Source organism: Equus caballus, chromosome 14, assembly GCF_041296265.1.
Source record: "Equus caballus isolate H_3958 breed thoroughbred chromosome 14, TB-T2T, whole genome shotgun sequence".
In the NCBI taxonomy this organism is placed as follows: Eukaryota; Metazoa; Chordata; class Mammalia; order Perissodactyla; family Equidae; genus Equus; species Equus caballus.
Window position 1 is genome coordinate 66,575,851 of NC_091697.1, and position 20,294 is coordinate 66,596,144.

At 40.3% G+C, this 20,294-nt stretch overlaps 1 protein-coding gene across 19 annotated transcripts in view; it reads right to left on the reverse strand.

The window, feature by feature from the left end:
* The window catches only part of SNX24 (sorting nexin 24), a 141,450-nt gene that overhangs the window by 102,200 nt on the left and 18,956 nt on the right, over positions 1-20,294 (reverse strand). Inside the window, exon 2 of one of the 19 annotated variants that reach the window (XM_070233177.1) lies at positions 12,366-12,432. The exons of the other annotated variants lie outside the window; for them this stretch is intronic. The gene's annotated coding sequence lies outside the window, so the exon portion shown is untranslated. The remainder of the gene's footprint in view (positions 1-12,365; positions 12,433-20,294) is intronic. 19 annotated transcript variants of the gene reach the window in all.

Below are 20,294 nucleotides of genomic sequence, written 5' to 3' on the forward strand. Positions count from 1 at the left end.
TATTATAAATAGGCTGTGGTCTATCACAGAAACAAGGCAAGACTTACAAGACTTTTTTCCTGACTGTACACATGCTATTGTTGAATTTGGCCAAAGAGAGAAAAAGAAACTGGAGATAAAGCAGGTGTTAAAAATATGGGCAAGTAAGTAGAGCATTCATCAGAAATCTGGAGAACTAAGGTGGTCTAACTTTAAAATAGAAACAGAAGGGTTTGGGACAGGATGGGATGTTTCCAGGATGACAGGAATGGTGACTGCCATGGAGGTCACCAAGGTCTGAGAGCAGACCCAGCCTTAGCCAGCAGCAACTAAATCGGTTTCAGTCAGGCAGAACCAGATAGAATGCCACGAATGTGTGCGTGCTAAGCTCCCTCTGCGAAGTCAACTTGTTGACAGAAGACAATTATCTTAAGAATAGGATATGCATTTTGAATGCCAAATCTGATTGACTAAGATGGCTACACTGTACTGCTAAGTTTCCAAGGCTGAGTCAACAGAAAGGAGGGCTGGGATCAGTTAGCAACGTCTGCCACGGGTATGGAAGAGGGGCATTACGACGCACGTGCCCAAGATCTGAGACCTCATTATCCTAAGAATAAACAACAAACAAACAAACAACTCTGTGTCGCAGTCTCACCCGTTTCTATCCTGCTGCATTTTTTGCTTTTGTATTTGGCTTCTCCTTTTGTTTCTGGGTGAAATTTATTTTGAAATCAGCCCTATCTTGGCTCAAATAAGGAGAAGTGGAGACTTTCTTTGGCAAGCTGGAGAGGCGTGGTGGGGGTGGCAGGGACAACTGCTGAAGCAGGGCACTGACCTGGAAAGGAAGTGGCTGGTGGCACTCGAGGAACACTTGGGAAAACTCTCCCCTAAGGCGGGTGACAGTTGATCCCCAGCTGAGGGCCTTTACACAAAGAAGACAGCCCACCTGCAGCTCTGTGTCAAGTCACCAGGACCCAAAGGTGCCTACATCCCTGCCCAAGATATGGGATGTGAGGTGGTGTGAACTATCTCAGGAGGGCTGACTTCTAAATCCAAACAGCAATGAACTCTCCACCAGTAAATCACTCGCCCTTTAAACCTGGCTCTAATGTATTACATTAGTTAGAGATGACATCATGTTAAAATTAAGACATGTTTTACCTAAAACTAATGAAAATGGGATAAGTTAATCATGGATAAGTGAATGACTAAACCTATTCCCTAGGTTTATTTTCTCTGTACTTTACTGTCTATAACTTTCTATTACAAATACATATTAAAATTTTTAAAATTAACTTGTGTACAGAGGGACACATCAAATGCGTAGACAAGTCATTATAAACCAAGGCAATGGTTCCCTGCTCCAACCCAGAGGCAACTCCTTTTTAAAAACGTTTCTACTTTTAAGTCTTCTGGTAGTCACCTCCAGAACTGGATTAATATACATATTCTTCTACTTTTTGATTTTTCAACCCTAAAAAATGTCTAATGACCCCCGTACGAAAGATGAAAATTCAGCTCATTCTATTACTTCTCACTTTGCTTACCCCTCCCCAATATTTGGAAGTTATTTCTAGTTCTTCTACTGGTTACTTTTATAACATGAAATAACCCTCTACAAGATCCTCATGTGTACTTCTAAATTTCTCCCTGAACCTCTTCTTACCTCCTTCTCCCATTCATCAGCTATTCTTTTACTTTTATACTGTTAAAAATTCCTAACATTTATATTGTTTTGACATCACCACCAAGTTTTCACTCACTATCCATAAATTGATTCCGAAAACCAATAAACAAGATTCATATTATTTTGAAATGGTATGTATGGAAAGCAAAGTAGCACACTAGGGTTATTCACAATTATATAAACCATTAAAAATTAAGTAGCATGAAGGCAAGATACTAATATGAAATGAATTATAAGAAAGCAATTGGGGAAAAAACATTAATACATGATAAAACAAAAGATCATCATTTCTTATACAATTAAAAAGAATTGTATAATCTCGGGGCCAGCCTGGTGGCGTAGTGGTTAAGGTCATAGCTTTGCTTCGGCGGCCTGGGGTTCATGGGTTTGGATCCCAGGCGTGGACCTACATACTGTTCATCAAGCCATACTGTGGCAGCATCCCACATACAAAACAGAGGAAGACTGGCATAGATGTTAGCTCAGGGACAATCTTCCTCAAGCAAAAAGAGGAAGATTGGCAACACATGTTAGCTTAGGGACAATCTTTCTCACCCCTACCCCCGCCAAAAAAAAAATATATATATATATATGCCCTCTAAGCTTTTCATATTTCTTTTGGCATAATTAAAATAAAACAGGTGGCATAGTGGTCAAGTTTGCACACTCTGCTTCAGCGGCCCAGAGTTCACCGGCTTGAATCCCGGGCACAGACCTACACACTGCTAATCAAACCATGCTGTGGCAGGCATCCTACATATAAAGCAGAGAAAGATGGGCATGGATGTTAGCTCAGGGCCAATCTTCCTCAGCAAAAAAGAGGAGGATGGGCAGCATATATTAGCTCAGGGCTAATCTTACTCAAAAAAATAAGAATAAAAAAATAAAATAAAATATAAGCTATTCTTAAAACAAATTAACACAATTTACAAAACTGTCCTTCAGATATACAGAGTATCTATTTGAAAATTTCTCTGGAAATTAGTATCTATGGGTTTTGTGGGGTTCATCATTGCAGAATGAATGTCAAGGTTGGAACGGGCAATGAATGGGCAGTTACGAGGGCAGAACAAACCTACACAGTGAAGCAGGAGAACTCAAAAAGAAAGAGGCCACATACTGTTCAGTCAGTTAGAAAACTGTAACCAAGGATTCCACGTGCTCGGTTTCTAAGGTCCCTGAGCCAAGACGTATAGGCCAGGTGTAACCACAAACCAAAAACTAAAACGGTAATCATGACATACAGATAACGCACTGCACATAATTTGCAATGAATGTAGTAACACCAATATATTCAGAATGGGGTTCTACATCCACATTAAATATCCCGTAATACCATCTAATAAATGCATGGAACTAAAAAGGAATGTTGACTTGATATGCACTAAACATTTGACTCTAAAAACTGTATTTCAAAATCAAACAAATACACTGTAAACCAAGGCAACCAGTTCCCCAAAACGATGAATGGGCTGTGCAACCGTATTTGTTTTTAGGAACGAAAGTGAGATAAGAAGTTTAAAAAGAAAGACACAATAGGGGCCGGCCTGGTGCACAGCGGTTAAGTGCGCAAATTCCGTGTCGTCGCCCGTGGCTCGCTGGTTCGGATCCCAGATGCGGACACGGCACGGTTTGGCAAGCATCCCACATATAAAAAGTAGAGGAAGATGGGCACAGGTGTTAGCTCAGGGCCAGTCTTCCTCAGCAAAAAGAGGAGGATTGGCAGCAGATGTTAGCTCAGGGTTAATCTTCCTCAAAAAAATAAATAAATAAAAATAAAATTAAAAAAGAAAGACACAATAAATAAAAGAGACTTACTATTTTGGCTGAATAACATCAGTAAGAGAAAAATTTCCCTAATATTTTACCTTTAGAAAGTGCTGTTAGATTAAAACGATTTAATGAAATCTAGCAATTGTAGCTCAAATTTACTAAACACTGATTTATTGAAGAGTACGCATCTCAACTTAAAAGGTTTCTTTTTATTTTTACTTGGAAGCTAAAGTACAGCATAATATGTACTCCCATATATTTGTTTTACCCTGCTTCTAAGAGAATTTGCAGGCAGATAATGAGAATTACTGAGAATATCCAAATTCTATTTAACTACTTGGTACTGGGCCACTTCTTTCCTAGCCCATTTCTGAAAACTTCCTTCCACCAGACTGTGAGCACTTCAAGGGCAGAAAATACACCTTATTCTTCAATCTATCACCAAGCAGCACTAAGACAAGGCCTTGTCTATAGCAGTTGCTCATAAAAAATTTGCTGTAAGAGCATTAGGTGTAACAGCAAAATAGTGAAAACACCCAAATGCCCGTCCATGACACTAGTTGGATGAACTATGGTCCAGCCACACAGTGAAGTACCATGTAGCCATCGCAAATGAGGAAGATTCTTATGAACTTACATGGAGCATTTTCTAGGATACAGTGGCTGAAAAAAAATAATCAAGGAAAAAAGATTATAAAATAGGACATGACTTGTTAAGACAGAAAAAATAAGGAAGGGAAATATAATAAGAAATGGAGATATATTAGGGATAAGTGAGTGTGCGGGGGGTGTGTATGTTTGCACAAAGCAAAGCAAAAGAAGCATGAACTAGAACCTAATAAAAATAGTTTACCTATAGATACATGCATAGGATGCAAGGGGAGCAAGACTTTTCCAAAAATAACCTTTTTATACAGTTTTAAACCAAATAAATTTTTCTATGTATTCATAAATTTAAGTTAAATAAAAAGACGGAAAAACACAAACTCACCAATCGAATATAAAAAGAACCTAAGTGCACGTTAAATTTCTAATATAACAAAAAGAGTAAATAATTAATTCAAGTAACTCTTTTTTTTTTTTTTGAGGAAGATTAGCCTTGAGCCAACATCTGCTGCCAACCCTCCTCTTTCTGCTGAGGAAGACTGGCCCCGAGCCAACATCCGTGCCTATCTTCCTCCACTCCATATGTGGGACACCCGCCACAGCATGGCCCGCCAAGCAGTGCCACGTCCGCACCCAGGACCCGAACCAGCGAACCCCAGGCTACCAAAGCGGAACGCACGCATACAACTGCTGCGCCACCAGGCCGGCCCAAATTCAAGTAACTTTTGAACACAGTACTGTGACTACACAAACAAAATGGGACATACTCTAAGACAAAAATGATTGCACAAAATCTTCAATTTTATTTAGTAGGTTTATTGTTAGAATAAATCTGGGTCTTGAAATGCTGGAATTCTTATGTATGAAAAAGAAAGACATATGAAGTGAAATATTATAATTTAAAATATGTGTATATACTCATAGTTTTAAATATATAGACGTATATATAAAATATATACTAACTATATTTCCTAGTTTTACGTACTGAAAGCACGCTTTATTACTTGCTTGATAAATCATACTGCACCTAGCATCCAGATCTTTGTTTCCAGATACCATTTCCCACTAAAAGGAAGGAAGGGTCCTTGGAAAAGTCTAGAACTGGGAAAGGATAAGGTGAACCTGCATATCTTGTTGGACAGCAAGAAATGGTGATTAAAGACAAATGGGGTCATGTCAGAAGGACACAACTTGAAGAAGATTCCATAGGACAAATCTGTGACAATTTGGCTATTAAACAGAATAATGACAACACTAGAAAAAACTGTTAATTAACAAAAACTCATGAATCTTTAAAGATACCAGAGGGGAAGTAGGAAGGGGATAAGCTCCTCTTCACAGAAGAATGCCAGTTAATAAATCTAAAATGACAGAATTAGAAAAATCACCATTTTGCATCTATCAATGTAAATAGCTTATTCAGGCAAAGGTAATTCCTCTAGTTAAGCACTGGGTTCAAAGAGTGAAATGTTGTGATTCAGAGGTGAAAGTAAGCGTGTGACTTACTTTCAAAGGGTTTATCCAAAAAAAACCTCTGTGTGTGTGTGTGTGTGTGTGTGAGTGTGTGTGTGGAGAGAGAGACAGAGAAAGAGAACAAAGCAAAAGTGGCAAAATGTTAACAACTGATGATCTGAGTCAAAATGTGTTCCTTGTATTATACTGTCAGTATTTCTTCAAAATTAATCATTGGGGAAAAAACAAGAAGAAATAAGTCTGCTGCTATGACTACACCATTGTTTGTAGGTCCTACTCCAAGTTTGCTGCTATGACTGCTCCATTGTTTGTACAGACTTACCGCCTTTGATCTCACAACACGCACATTCTCACTCACAATTCCTATTTCCCTGACAGAAGCACCGTGTTCGTCACTAGACAGTCTCCAACTTACTCACACACCTTGTTCTTATGCTTGTTCCTAAGTCAATATCTAACACAACACATTTCTTCATAGAAACGTTAATTTTCCTGGCCAGCCCAAAAAAGTCTATTCAAAGAATAACATAGCTGAACATAACAATAAGAGTTTGAAAAAGTCAGTTTATACATAAATAAATCAGATCAAAGTCAATTTAATTTTTAGCCAAACTTGAAGATCCAGATAAATTTCTCCAGAATAATGAGAGGCTTTTTTTTGGGAGAATTTACTATTGCTGGAATACCAATAAGTGTGGGAGGAGACAACCAAAAATTTTGTAAGGTAATAATGCAAAACCTATACTTTAAAAAAATGGATTGTACTTTATTTTACTAAAAAGTATGGATACATTAACACTGTAAAAAATGCAAATGAAACAAAGTTAAAATTCCCATATTTTCCCACCCCTAAAACAGTATCTTTCCAAGTGTAACCATGATTATCAACTTGGTGTGCATATCTATAGAAATAAAATTGATTTCGTATTTTTTCCCAAAAATAGTCTCCTACTGTACATAGCATTTGGTAACTTGCTTTTTGTATTTAACACTTTGCCTGAGAGAGGTCTTAAAGTTACCTTTCATCAGTATTTTAAAACATAGCCTATGTTAATATTAGAATAAATAAAAATAAGCATTTTAAAAGTCAACACTCTTGAACAATTTCAACCAGAAAAAAAATATTCTTAGGTAAAAAGTGTTGGGTAAAGTTTCGTAAGGTCAAAAATATTTGATACCTAAATCCTCAATGTGAAAAAGAAATCAGCAGAACAATAATTATGTTCTGATTGCACTTTGTCTGGAAGGGTATATACTGAACTATATTATTCTTGAAAGGTGGGAGAAAGTAAAGAAAAGTTAATTATAACAACTAATAATTAACGTTTTTGAATAGACACAAAAAGGATTATGGTTAAATTCACTGCTCATCTAAGTCTCATTTCCTTAAAAATAATTAATTATAGCCAAAGAAAGGATAACACTGGGGATTTTAATGGTCAAGACAGGGCTGTAAGTTCATGCTTTAAAAATCCCCTCTAAGGGGGAACCTCTTTGCTAAAGAGACAGAATGAGGAGTTAGAAAACCTCCATTTTGCCAACACCACAGTCAAAACGTACTCAGGTAAGAATCATCGATGAATGCTCAGTCAAGGAGAAAATATTTGATGAGGAAGAGAATATATAATCTCAAAGTGTCTCTCCAAATGTTACTTATTAATTACAAAAGGAAAAATAGTAAATATACATTAGTGAAAACCAACAAAACCTAACCAGTTGGTCAACATTAGCATCACCAATAAGGGGCAGCAGATCCCATGTGCATCTGGATGTGACACCTTAAGAAGGACACAGCGTCATTAAGGGAGTTTCCCAGCCCTAAATCCACGACCTGAAGCTACCCACTAGGAACTATCAGATGAAGCCAAATTGAAGGAGTCTATAAAATAACTAACCTGTCTTTTACAAAAATGACAATCTCATGGAAGACAAAAAACGGCTAAGAGACAGTTTCAGACTAAAGGGGACTAAAACGACATGAAAACAAATATAATGTGTATCTGGCTTCTGTGCTAGAAGAAAAAAAAATGCTATAAAGGACATTATTGGGACAAATGACAAAATTTGGAATATAGACCACAAAGTATTGTGTCATTGTTAAACTTCCTGATTTGACAATTTTACTGTGGTTATGTTAAGAGAATATTCTTGTCTTATGACATATACATTGAAATAATGAGGGGCAAAGGGGATAATGTACACAACCTACTCTCCAATGGTTCAGGAAAAAAATTACATATATGTAACAGAGAGGGGTAGGGGAGAGAATGATACAGCAAAAGAGGCAAAATGTTAAAAATTGATGAATCTAGGTATACAGAAATGAAAATTCTTTGTATTATTCTTGCAATTTCTTTGTACATATGAAATTATTTAAAAATAAAGTTATAAATATATCCCCTCTGGTCCCATTACATCTATGACCTGCGAACTCCAAGACCAGAAGCAAACATAGGCGGCTGGTAGTTTGTTTTCTGTGGTGAAATGGGGATCAAAAGTCCATATTGAGAGAAAACAGCTTGGGAACTAGGATCACTTACTGCTTGAAATTGCAGACTGTTACTGCCACCCAGAGCTGCAGCTTAAACACAGCCGCATATCCAAGGCAGCAGGAGGTGGCTGATGCAGTTAAGCAACCAAGTATTGTGCAAAAATCCTGTTAGCTTCATCTGGATCTGCAATATTCCCAATATATGAGAACATTTATTGAGGGCCTACTATGTGCCAGACATTCCTCTGAGCACCAACTCACTGAATCATCAAAACAATAGTTTAAGTTAGATGCTACCATTATCCTCGTTTGATACACAAGGAACTGAAGCACAAAAAATGTTAAATATGCCCAAAATAACATGCAAGCAATCAATAGGACCAGGATTTGAACTCAGGCTGTCAGGTTCCAGGGAACTTGCGCTATACTGTCTCTGGCCATCCTCTGTACCATCCTATGTCTCTCACTAAGTGATAGCTGCCTGCACTGAACTGGACACCAGGAAGATGGGACAGGGCAGAGGGGACAGGAGTCCACCAAACCACCAGACGTGGAGGCTGAAGGCATGGAGGGAGGGTGAACTCTCTCTCAAAGTAAGTCTGCAAACTAAAATTCTAAAGCACATGAGAACAAACAATGATTGTGGGAAAAATGCAAATAAGAAAGCCAACTGAAAAATTTTAAGGACACTTAACATGCTCAAAAGGATGAAGGAAGAAATAACATCCATTAAAAACAGTAAAAAATTATTAACAAAAGCAGGTTAAATAAAACACACACAGGTAGACATGAAAAAGAATCAAATATAAATACTATATATGAAAAATATAAACAGTGAAATTAAGAACTCAGTGCTTCAGTTAAACAACAGATTAGACAAAGCTAAAGAGAGAATTGGTGAAGTGGAAGAGAAATCTTGCAAAATACCCAGAACACAGCCAGAAAGATAAGGACATAAAAGTACGAAAGAGTAACAGAAGGCCATGAAGGATAGATTGAGAAGCTTCTGCATACATCTAAAAGTAGTTCCAAGTGCCGATAATTTTCAAGAATTGAATGAAGACATGAGTCTTCAGATTGAAAAAAGTAAACGTGATAGGAAGGATCAATAAAAATAAATTCTCTCCTGAACACACTGGCATGAAAATGCCGAACAAAGATAAGGAGAAAAGTCTTAAAAGCTATTAAAAAGAAAATCAGATTTCTTACAGATAAATGACAATTAGGCTGACTGCAGACTTCTTATTAGCAACAACAGATGCCAAGAGATGAGGAAGTAATATATTCAAAGTGCTGATGAAATATGACTGTCAACTCAGACTTCTGAATGGAGCTAAACTATCAACCAAGATTACAGGCAAAATTAAGACCTTTATTATTTTTTATTACCTTAATTTATTTTAGTTTCTTAATGTTTACCACCCAGAGACCCTTGCTTAAAATTAAATGAACTATACTTCAACAAATAAAACATGAACTCAGAGGGAAACAATGGGATGCAGGAAAAAATGGTGAGTACAGATACTGATAAAAGATTTGTTAAAATAATTTTGTTTAAAAAGTCTGAAGAGAAATTCTATATCCTGCCCCACATAAAAAGGACAATGGGATGGGAGGGTACAGCAGTTAAGGTGTGCAAAGGTTCTTGCCTTGCTCCAGAGAAAGATAAACATAATGAATAACTTTAAGAGCAGAAAGATGCTCTTCACTCTTGGTAACCACACAGCAAACCTACCCCTTGACACCTGTTATTCAATCCCACACCTCCACTCTTCTGTCAGAACCTTTCTCGTAATTGTCACCTGACATACCTTACAGCCACTATTGCTCATTCTCTATTATTAGAGTTTAAGGTGAATTAATTGCTGTTGGGGCTGTAATTACTGAGTACAGATTTTTGAGAGAAATTAATTGTCTGCCATATGTTTTGTCAGATAAAGAAACAACTGAAGGTAATTCAATACAGCAATAAGCAGAGAGAAGATCCAGAGCTCATGTCAGACAAACTTATTCCTACAGGAACCAAGGGAAAAATTAGAAAACGTGTTTCATATCTGAGACTTCCAAATCCTAATTTCATAAGTTAAAATGGACATTTATATATTCCATTGAATAAATCAAACCATGTTAGTTAACACTCTGACACTAAATCTGCTTCCTCTACAGAACCAATGATATTACCACAGAAAACATTTATCAATCCGTCCAAGCAAAGTTCTAACATAAGAATCAATGATGTGACAATCTTGAGTAATACATTTCTGACAGTTTTGAAAGCTTACTGGATGCATTAACACTTTAATATAATGCACAAGCATTAACAGAAGTTCACAGAGTTATGGCAGAAGCTAACCATCACTAAAGCAATTAATCAAGTTACTTTAAAATTTGAAAAGAAAAAGTATCATGGTAATATTCAGGAAGATATGCCATCTGTTCATTTCAAGACACATCAAGAGATTTAACTAGATACTAGCCATATATGAACAAATACAGAAAGATGCTACTACTTAATAACAGTGCTTAACAAAGAAGGAAACCCTTAAATATACAGAAATACAACTCCAAGTACAGTGTCTGCTTTGGCAGGAAAGTCATTTGGAGGCGTGATTTGGAGTAAGTGATTCTCAACTTTTCTTGGGGTCACAGATTGGAAAATCTGGAGACCTCTGTGGAAACACATACACACATACATGCAAGACTTTACATGAAACCTCAAGATTAGGAACTCGTGTTGCAGGACAGTCACCTCCTACCTTTTGGAAATATGCACAAGTTATCTCCTACCTTTTAACTGATATGCACGAAGCTCAGAGCCCAGCTGACCCTCCTCTCGGTCTGTACAACCCCTTGCTCGGTCCTCCGTTTCACCTTTCTCCATTCCCCTTTCCCTTGCTCTGCTCCATCCATTCCCACACCCCACCCCTCTGTCTCTCTGCCTTGCTTTCCCCAATTCCTCCCTCATTCCCATTTCTCCCTATATAGCCTCCCACCCCCATTTCCCTCACTGATCCAGATATGGAAATAAACTGCATATCTGGGTGACCTAATTAACTACATTTTTATGTTATTATTCATAACTTTAAAAGCCAGTACCCTGAAAATTTTACATTTACAGACAGAAATTGAGAGATTAATTGCGGGGGGAAGAAAGAGAAAAACAGTATTTTCCAAGAAAAAAAATAAGTTGTTTTATATCTGGCTGTTAATTTTTGTCTCTGCTTTTTCCCACAAGTCCATACTAGGAAAAAGTGCCTGCACCCCTGCCTGTGAAAATCAGGAAGTTTCGGGGACACAGAGAGCCCTAAGCACGCACAGCGGGCATAGGAACAAGACCCGGAGCTTCGTCCATGTCGGGCAGGGGCGGAAGGCCAAGGGGAGGGCTCGGGAACCAGAACCTGGCTGATACTGACATGGTACCAAGCCTAATCTCTAGGAGTCAGTGAGTGCATTTTACACACCTCTCCAGGTAGCCAGCATTGCCCATGGCTCTGCCACATATTCTAAATCATGACAGAATGACACCGGGTGACAAAAGTTAACAAGATATATGATTATGTGGGGAGGGACACTAAATTTAGCCACAGTCAGCTATGGTTCATCTACAAAATTCATAATCCCTATACCGTAGAAATTATTTGTAGTGAATTGTTGCACAATTAGACAAATTTTAATGCTCTTAAGGCAAAGTCCATGGAGGTACCACTATACATCTTTCATTTATTGCATGTGCTCTCTATGACAAGCACTGTATATAGAGAGATATTTATATCTCTATCTACATATTTATAATTTAATTTTATCCTCAAAATAACCGTATGATGTAGTTATATAATTCCCCTCTATAGATGAGGAATCTGAAGCTTAGCACAATTGACTGAATTGCCCAAAGTCAAACATACTAAGTCAGAAACCTGGCATTTGAACACAGATCTCTCTGATTCCGAAGCCCGTGCTCTAAGCCTGAGGTTCTCAATTTCTCAAACTTTAACGTGGGATCTTGTGGGAACGCAGACTCCGATTCCAGTACATCTGGGGTGGGGCCTGAGAGTCTGCATTTCTAACAAGCTCTCACCACTGCTGCTGACCCATGGACCACATCTGGAGTAACAACGGGCTAAACAAACTATCACATTCGACTGATTCCATCCTTACAGCTGTGACTTCTAAAAGTTGAGACTGCTGCCACAATTACATTTCTAAAGAGTTTACTTTAAAGATAAAAACATGCAGTAAATTTTATAGCTATTAAACTGTGCAGGGAATTTTTTTTTTAACTCAGAAAACACAACTCTATAACCTAAAACCAATTTTTAATGAACTAAAATGAATCTCCAGTTTTTCTGCACTCACTCATGTTGTCTTCAGCCAGAAGAGCCTCTCCCATGTCCTACGCCCAAACCAGATGCATCCTGTGTTTCTACAAGGAAACCATCAGAATCTATTGAAATTACTGTACACTGATAGCAGCGGGGACATGACAAATCGCAGGCCAAGAGTCAGATACTAGAGAATGCGTTTCAGGGCTTTGGGGGCAGGCCCATTTGCAACCAAATGATATTGTGTGAAGCTGGCATGCTCAGTGCATGACAAACTGATGCAATTTCAGCGCTGTCTGTGGGCCAGGGGAGATCTCTCTGATGCTGGTTGTGGTTCGTTTACAGAATTGTGCCGAGTTCCCAGATTTGAATCACTTGGGGCTTGAAAGGGCTTCACTTGACAAGCTACAAATAATTACACTCTACTCTTTCTATTGTACTCTATTATTCTGCCCCCCTTATCTCCAGGATTTGAGCTTTTGTGAACAAGCAAGGTCGCCTTCTATTTTGACCACAACACAACAAAACATTGTTCTTTTCTGATATGATAAATAAAACAAGGCCCTGCAGACTAAACATTTTTATCAGGCCCATTTTCCACTTTTATAGGCAAAAGTCAACTTTGGGCTCAGTTAGAAGGGCTGAGCTGGACACAGCAGGCAGGCAGTTCCTGCATCCTCACTTACTGACGGGCTCCAGCTGTCTGGTTGTTGTAAAAGCTCGTTTGAATAATGGGACACTGACTGACAGATAAGGGCACACAGGCAGCAGCTTTTACAAGGTTTCGACTTCCCTCGTTCCCCTCCCCACCATCCCCAGCTTCATTGGAACAGCCTCTTCATTCTGATATTCTTAATGAAAAAGTTTTTCCAGATGCGGATGCAATTAGAACAAAGCTGCCTTATGTCAGTGGCACACTTCTCAGAAACACCGGAGTTTGCAAATCCAAGTTTGCTGTTGCATTCGTGAAAGATTTTAAAGAGTCTATCACCCACTCTCTACGGTGGCTCCTAAGAATAATATATTGATTACTGCTTCACGTATTTTAATTTAGTAAAGGTGAAACTTCATGTTATCAAATTTTTCCAAAGAAAAACACAAGATTGAAGGAGGTAGTTTTTTGTTTCAACTCCAACTTCAAATAACATTTCATAAAGTTCCAGTCCCTGGAAAAGTTTTTTAAAAAATCTATAATGATGAGTAACATGGACTCAAATAAAGTAATCTAAACAACGTCTTTTAAAATTTATTTGTTTAGCCTTAACTGTAGGTCAGCCCTCCACAGTTAGTTTTTGCAACAATCCTAAGACATAATAGAATTTTATAGAAAATTTGCTATTACTATCCCCATTTTAGAGATCAGGAAACTGAGGCAGAGAAAGGTAAAGTAACTGGCCCAGTGACTCACAGCTAGTAAGTGGAAGAGCTGGGAACTGAGCCCCAAATGTGACTGGAGCCCCCTTTAATACCGCTTCCCAGTTCCACAGCTCCACCTACTTAAGGACAGGTTGGCCACGAGCACAATCTACCTCATCTGAGCTGAAACCAAGAGCCTGGAGAGTACTCATGCTGACAGCATAGACAAGTAATAGTGAGATTAAATTCTCAACAGTAGCTAAAGAAGCTAAAACTTGAGATTTCAGCTCCCCAAAGTGAACAGCTTTACTCCTGCCTCACTACATGTTTTGCTGTAAACTGGACCCCTTCTATTCTCTAAATCTACCTTGTCCAACACAGTAGCACTGGCCACATGTTGCTACCAGACATTTGAAATGTGGCTAGTCCGAATGGGGGTATCCTACAAATCTAAAAACACACCAGATTTCAAAGAATTCCTAAAAATATTTATATAAAATATCTCATTAACAATATTTGTATTGATGATATGTTGAAATAATATTTTGGATTTACTGGGCTATTTCACCTGTTTCCTTTTACTTTTTTAAATACGGCTCCTAGAAAATTTTAAATCCCTAATGTGGCTCGCATTATATTTCTACTGGTCAACGCTGCTCTAAACTCAGCTCTTAACCCCCAACTTTATAGGGCTGACTCACCAAGGCAACTCTGTAATCTGGCAGGGAAAGCCGCGCCCAGAGCTGCAGTCGCCTCCCAGGCAGCTGCATTCCTGCTTACACTCCCTCTCCTTTCCAAACCCGCAGGCGCTCACACCACTGCCTCCTTTCCTTGACCTTGAAATGCCCACTGTCTGTGTTCTTATTTAGAAAAAGCCTTGGTCCGACCCTGCTTTCCGTTCTTGCTGCTATGATTTCTCTCCCTCCTTTCCCTGTCAAAGCATCTGAAAGGGCCACACTCCATTTTTCTCACACTCTCTCTACAGCTTCCTTAATTCACGGCCTAATTCCTCATTCTGACTTCCATCCCCCCAACTGAAACTGCTCCTCAAAGGTTCCTCACCCTCTCCAAGGCCCCTTCTCCTCTCCTTCTCCTGACCTCTCTAGAACGCCGCTGGGTCCCCAGCCACACAGCTGGCCTCGCCCATCCTGCGCTTCAACTGAACTGAAAGCCAACTAGGCACTTGGAGGGAAGAAACCTATAGATCAAGTTCTGTGAACAAAAAAGGAAGCGGCGCCACTCCATTCTTCCTCCCCTGGTCCCAAGGAGGATGTTCTCTCATTATCTAGGAATTCCTTCACTCAGGCAGAGGTGGCTCAGTGCGGCTGTGCTGTTCATGCACCCTCCCTGGTCAGCCCTCATTCTGCTGTATCATGCACCCCTCCGGCTTTCCTGTCCAGGAAAAGCCAGAATCAGGATGAGTCTCAAGCATCATCTGAACAGAGTGGACATCCAGCGACCTGTGGCAGCCACCTTTCAGAGCATGGCCTGAGGGCTCCCATAGAGCATCTTTACTCATTGGCTTGTAGCCTTGAAGACTAGGGAGTAAGAAGAAAACTCGGGGCAAAAGGGAAAATCTCACCATTGGCTACTGGGAGGAAATGAAACTAGAACTGGTTCGGTAAGGGAAAACACAAGATTACCAACTGCGGGCAGGGGACTGGGATAGGCTTCCTGCAGGCAGAAGAACATGAGACTCAGAGGCATGAAAGCCCCATCCTCCAGCAACTGAGGGATGGGGGAAGAGGTCAGGCACGTAGGGCAGGAAGTGCCAAGTGGAGAGGTACGGAGAGAGGAGATTTTCTGTTGCTGTGAGTGCCAGTCCAGTTGATTCTGACTCCTAGTGACCCTGTGTACAGTAGACAGGAACCCTGCCCAGTCTTCTTGCACCATCTTCTCACCTTCCGGTGCTATATCAGACAATACTCCGCTGCTATTCGTAGGATTTTCACGGCCAATTTTTTCGGAAGTGAGTGGCCAGGTCCTTCTTCCTACTCTGTCTTAGTCTGGAAGCTCCGCTGAAACCTATCCACCAAGGGTGACCCTGCTGGTATTTGAAATACCGGTGGCATAGCTTTCAGCATCACAGCAACACACAGCTGCCGCAGTGTGACAAGTGACAGACAAGTGGTGTGGTTTCCTGACCAGGAAATGAAGTCAGCCACTGTGGTGAGAGTGCCATATCTTAACCACCAGACCACGGAAGAGATGAGATAGAGGGCACTAAATTTTATTTTTCATCCTTTTCTTTTAGCTGCCAATTCCAGACAGTCTTTAAGTCTAGCCACATTCTCTTCATAATCTCTCATGTCTATTCTATGCCACTGTTCCAGTCCAGACCTTCATCCTGGTCATTTCTCTGTCCCCTTAGCCGAGTCAACAGTCCCATAGCTGACTCCAATCAACCCCCTTGGGAAACATTCTGTACACCAAGGTGAGTTTAATCAACATGATTTCCTCATTTGCATGTCACTTTGCTGTCCAGAAACATTCTACGCAGCCCTGTTGTTTTCTGTACAAAGTTGTCAGATGTCAGAGTTTCTGATCCCACCCTTAGCTGATGCCAGTGATGGGCATTCTCTCCTTTGCATGCCTCCGCCCAAAGCAACTCAGACATTTCACCTACTAGAATGTGCCCTCCTCTCCCCACTCCCCATCAAAAGTGGAATGGACTCGGACACCTTCAACACTGGTCACTACCCACCCTCCAGGAGCACACAACAAACGCAGTCCTCCACAGGGACCTCTGCTCGGCCCCATGTATCCAAAGTGCTTCCCTTCTCTACCCGCCACCACTCCTGCAGACAGGACACTGCTCTCTTCCCATCCCCCATATCCTATCATGTTCATTTCCATCTTTCTACCTTTGCTGGGGGTGGGTTCCTTCACAAAAGCCCTATCTTTTCCATCTGCTTATCTGAATCCTAGTTAGCCTTCAAAATGCAGCCTAAGCACAATTTCTCACAGGAAGTCTTCCAGGTACTTTACTCCTCACTGATCTTACTCAAAATCTCCACTCCATATAATTTACTACTTTGCTGCGTATAACCATAAGCGTTCATTATTGCTTCGTGAGACTGTGTCATTTGGTGCAGGGCTAAACTGCAAACTCCTTGAGGGCTAGAATCATGCCCTCTAGTTGTCAGTAAACAGCTGGCTGGCACCAAGTAGGCATTCAAACGGTTGATTAAGCTGCAGTGATTAATTACGCTACTTTATAATAGAAACATGCTTTGCTTCCATTGTATGTTGGAGACGAAGGGCACAAGAGGTGAAATGGCACTGATGGTTCGAAATCCCCATCCAGCTTTTATGGAACTATTCCTTAAAACTAACTATCTTACAACATTACAAAGATATTAATTAAGCAGTTGAACAGCTCAAAATATGTTCAGGTGCTTTTGAAGACTAATATTTCTTGATTTTTATAAGCTGATGCTATTAGAAATGGCCAATGAAGATGAATATATCTCTAACACAAATGTTGCTTTAAAAAAACCCTCCAAATCTAAAAAATTATAAAATAAATATACACTTTCAAAATGACAGTACTATAGCCAACTTAAGAACACAATGCCTACCCATATTCATTAAAGAACAGTCTGTATATCACTGAAGAAAATCAATGCAACTGTTTATAAAGGTTTAAATACAAAACAGTCCACAAGAAATTCAGGAGGAAAGTTCACAGTTCCACAGCACACCATTGTACAATGAGGTGCTCTTGCATAGACCTAGGGCAGCCAGAGGAAGCCAAAACTGGACAAATAAAACCGAGTGTTTAAGTGTACGTTTCATGAAGTCTAACATTAAAAACACACAGAAACACATATACACACACAAGATTTTAAATCATTTTTCATCACTATCGTCTAATAAGCAAGTTCCTGGCACTTCTGATTCTATATCCATTTTTTATGTGAAAACGTTTCCCAGACATATTTTAACTCTACAATTTACTGGACATTTAAGGTTACAAAAGACTTCCTCGAATTACCAAAACTCACTGTACCAAGGACCATCCTTAGTACTGAGTTTCTGTTTTAAGTTCCTCTCAAGCATTTAATGACAATATTGGAAAACTCTCTTTGGTTGTCTAAATTAACCTCCAATGAATTGGGTGCATGTTTCAAATCTTACCTCCAATCCTCTGCATGTCCAAGAATAGCCCCATTAGGCACTAGCATGACCCTATCATGATCCTACCATCCTCCCCTAACCCTCCCTCCCCCCACAACTCCAACCAGGACCACTCAGGCAGCAGCAAGCCCAGAGCCCTTGGGACCCAACTGGTTCAAATAGGATCCTGGTCACTGAGGCTGCTGGCACTTTGGTCCTGTCAAGAATAACTCAGCCCAGCAGAAAGGCCTCTCCTGGCACCAGAACCACAGCAGGCTTCATTACAATCTCCAGAGCAAATCTGGCCTGTACCTTCCTCCTATACAGTGTAAACCCAAGAGAGTTTGGGCCCCTTGGCAGGTGGCACTGAGCAGGAGAGTGGGGATGCCCAGGCCAGAGGCAGAGATGACACAAGAAAATGTAAAACGAGTGCCTCTCATGTCCCGCTTGCAATTAAGAGAACCACCATTCTCCCCCTGCTTTTAGATCCAGGATAACAGCAGCAATTACTTTTTAGTACATTCCTTGCGCTGTACTACCCGCTTTTCCTTTATCTCAATTACATTTTTATCCTTACAACTCTCAGTGCTAGCATTCTCCCATCTTGCAAACAAGGAGGCTGAGGCGTGTGGAGGCACGTCGAGGTGAAGACCCGGGTCCGGCTGACCTTCAGACCCAGACACTTTCTGCTCTGCTGCACCCCCCTACCCTGCTTAAGCCTAGAGCAAATGATGGCAAAATACTAAAAGAAGACTTCTTTAGAAGTGCACGTTTGTATGGGCAATCTGTAAGAATTTTGTACTTTTTGCCCCCCAAAAGGAAGTCGTAGTATACAAGCTCTTTGGAGTTCTGGGTAATCTTTTTTCATAGCACTGTATTTTTCATTTGTTAAAACTCTATCATCAATCCGTTTTGATTGTGTCTACTGGACACAAGAAACAATTTGATACAGTTCATGCAAAAAGTGAATAGCAGGGGCCAGCCCCGTAGCCAAGTGGTTAAGTTCACCTGTTCCGATGTGGGGGCCCAGGGTTTTGCCGGTTCGGAACCTGGCCGCAGACATGGCACCGCTCATCAGGCCATGCTGAGGCAGCATCCCACATGCCACAACTAGAAGGACCTGCAACTAAGATATACAACTATGTACCAGGGGGATTTGGGCACATAAAGCAGACAGAAAAAACAAAAATGAACACCAGTCAAACTCTAATTCAGTTTCATGAACCCCAAATCCCTTTGCCATACTGGAATTTCTATCAAATGTTTACTGGAAAGGCATTATTTTTGTTGTTCTTGCTTTGCGTTGGTGCTAAAGTGAAGGAATGGGAGAGGGGCTTATGGTATCAACTGTACTAACCTCAGAAATCCTACACAAGCCTAACTCAAGGAACCCTCTATGCAAATTCAATGTAAAGATTTCAATCTTTAGAAACAAATGCCAACACTAACTACTATAGAACCAACTACATGTTAAGGCTTTACACCTATGATTTCATTTGACTAAAACAATCCCTACTGGTTACGAAGCAGTTGCTATTACCACCACTTAAGCAACTGGGTAACCATTAATCACATGGTTAGGAAGTGGCCAGGTGTCATCAACTCCAAAGTCCAATCTTCAACAGAGTTGCTACTTCCCTTCTCATGGAAGGTCCTCCCCAAAACGTCAGGTTTACAAAACAAACATAACCCTAGCTTCTGTCTGACTCAGCGCTGGCTCTAACGCTGTATGGTCCAGTATCAGAACAAGTAACACGTGCTGAGCCTGGTCAGCACCCAGGGGGCACACATCAATTTTCCTCTTTACTTGTACAATCTCACCATTTAACGCTCCCACCTGGTTCTCCAATGTGTTAGACAACAAGGAAACCTGCTGAGAGACCCCTCTCCCAGCTGCCTTCCTGTCTTTCACACAGGCTTCTGGACTGTATTTTAGTAGCTGGCCTTCAGGGAAGGGACTGAACCAAGGTTGGGAAGGCAGAGAAAGGCCTAATAATAGCAGCCACACTTACTGAGCTAAGTGTAATCTGAGGCAGACACCCTGCCAGGCATTTCACACACATTATTTCATTTAATCTTGGAAATGACCTTATGGGTTGGGTATTATTGTTAAGCTATTTTAAAGATAAGGAAACTAAGGTTGACAGTTTGATCATATTTAAGCTTGCTAACAGAACTGTATTTATACGGTCAGCTCTCCAGGGAGCAACACAGGCTCAGTTGATTACACCTCTAATGTACACTGTATTCACAACTAGGAAGAATCCCTTTGAGAGGGAAATCTGGAACATCTTGAGAGTCTTGGAAAGAAAACTGCTGAAAGTGATGGGATCCCCAGGGCCCAGTACAGTGCCTAGCATACTGCAGGCCTTCAAGAACTACTCACTGAATAAACAAATGTAAGGAAATATTGGGGCTGATAAAATTGTGCCTCACACTCCACATCTCTGTGCCTTCACCCAGCCCTCATCCATTGCCACCTCTTATA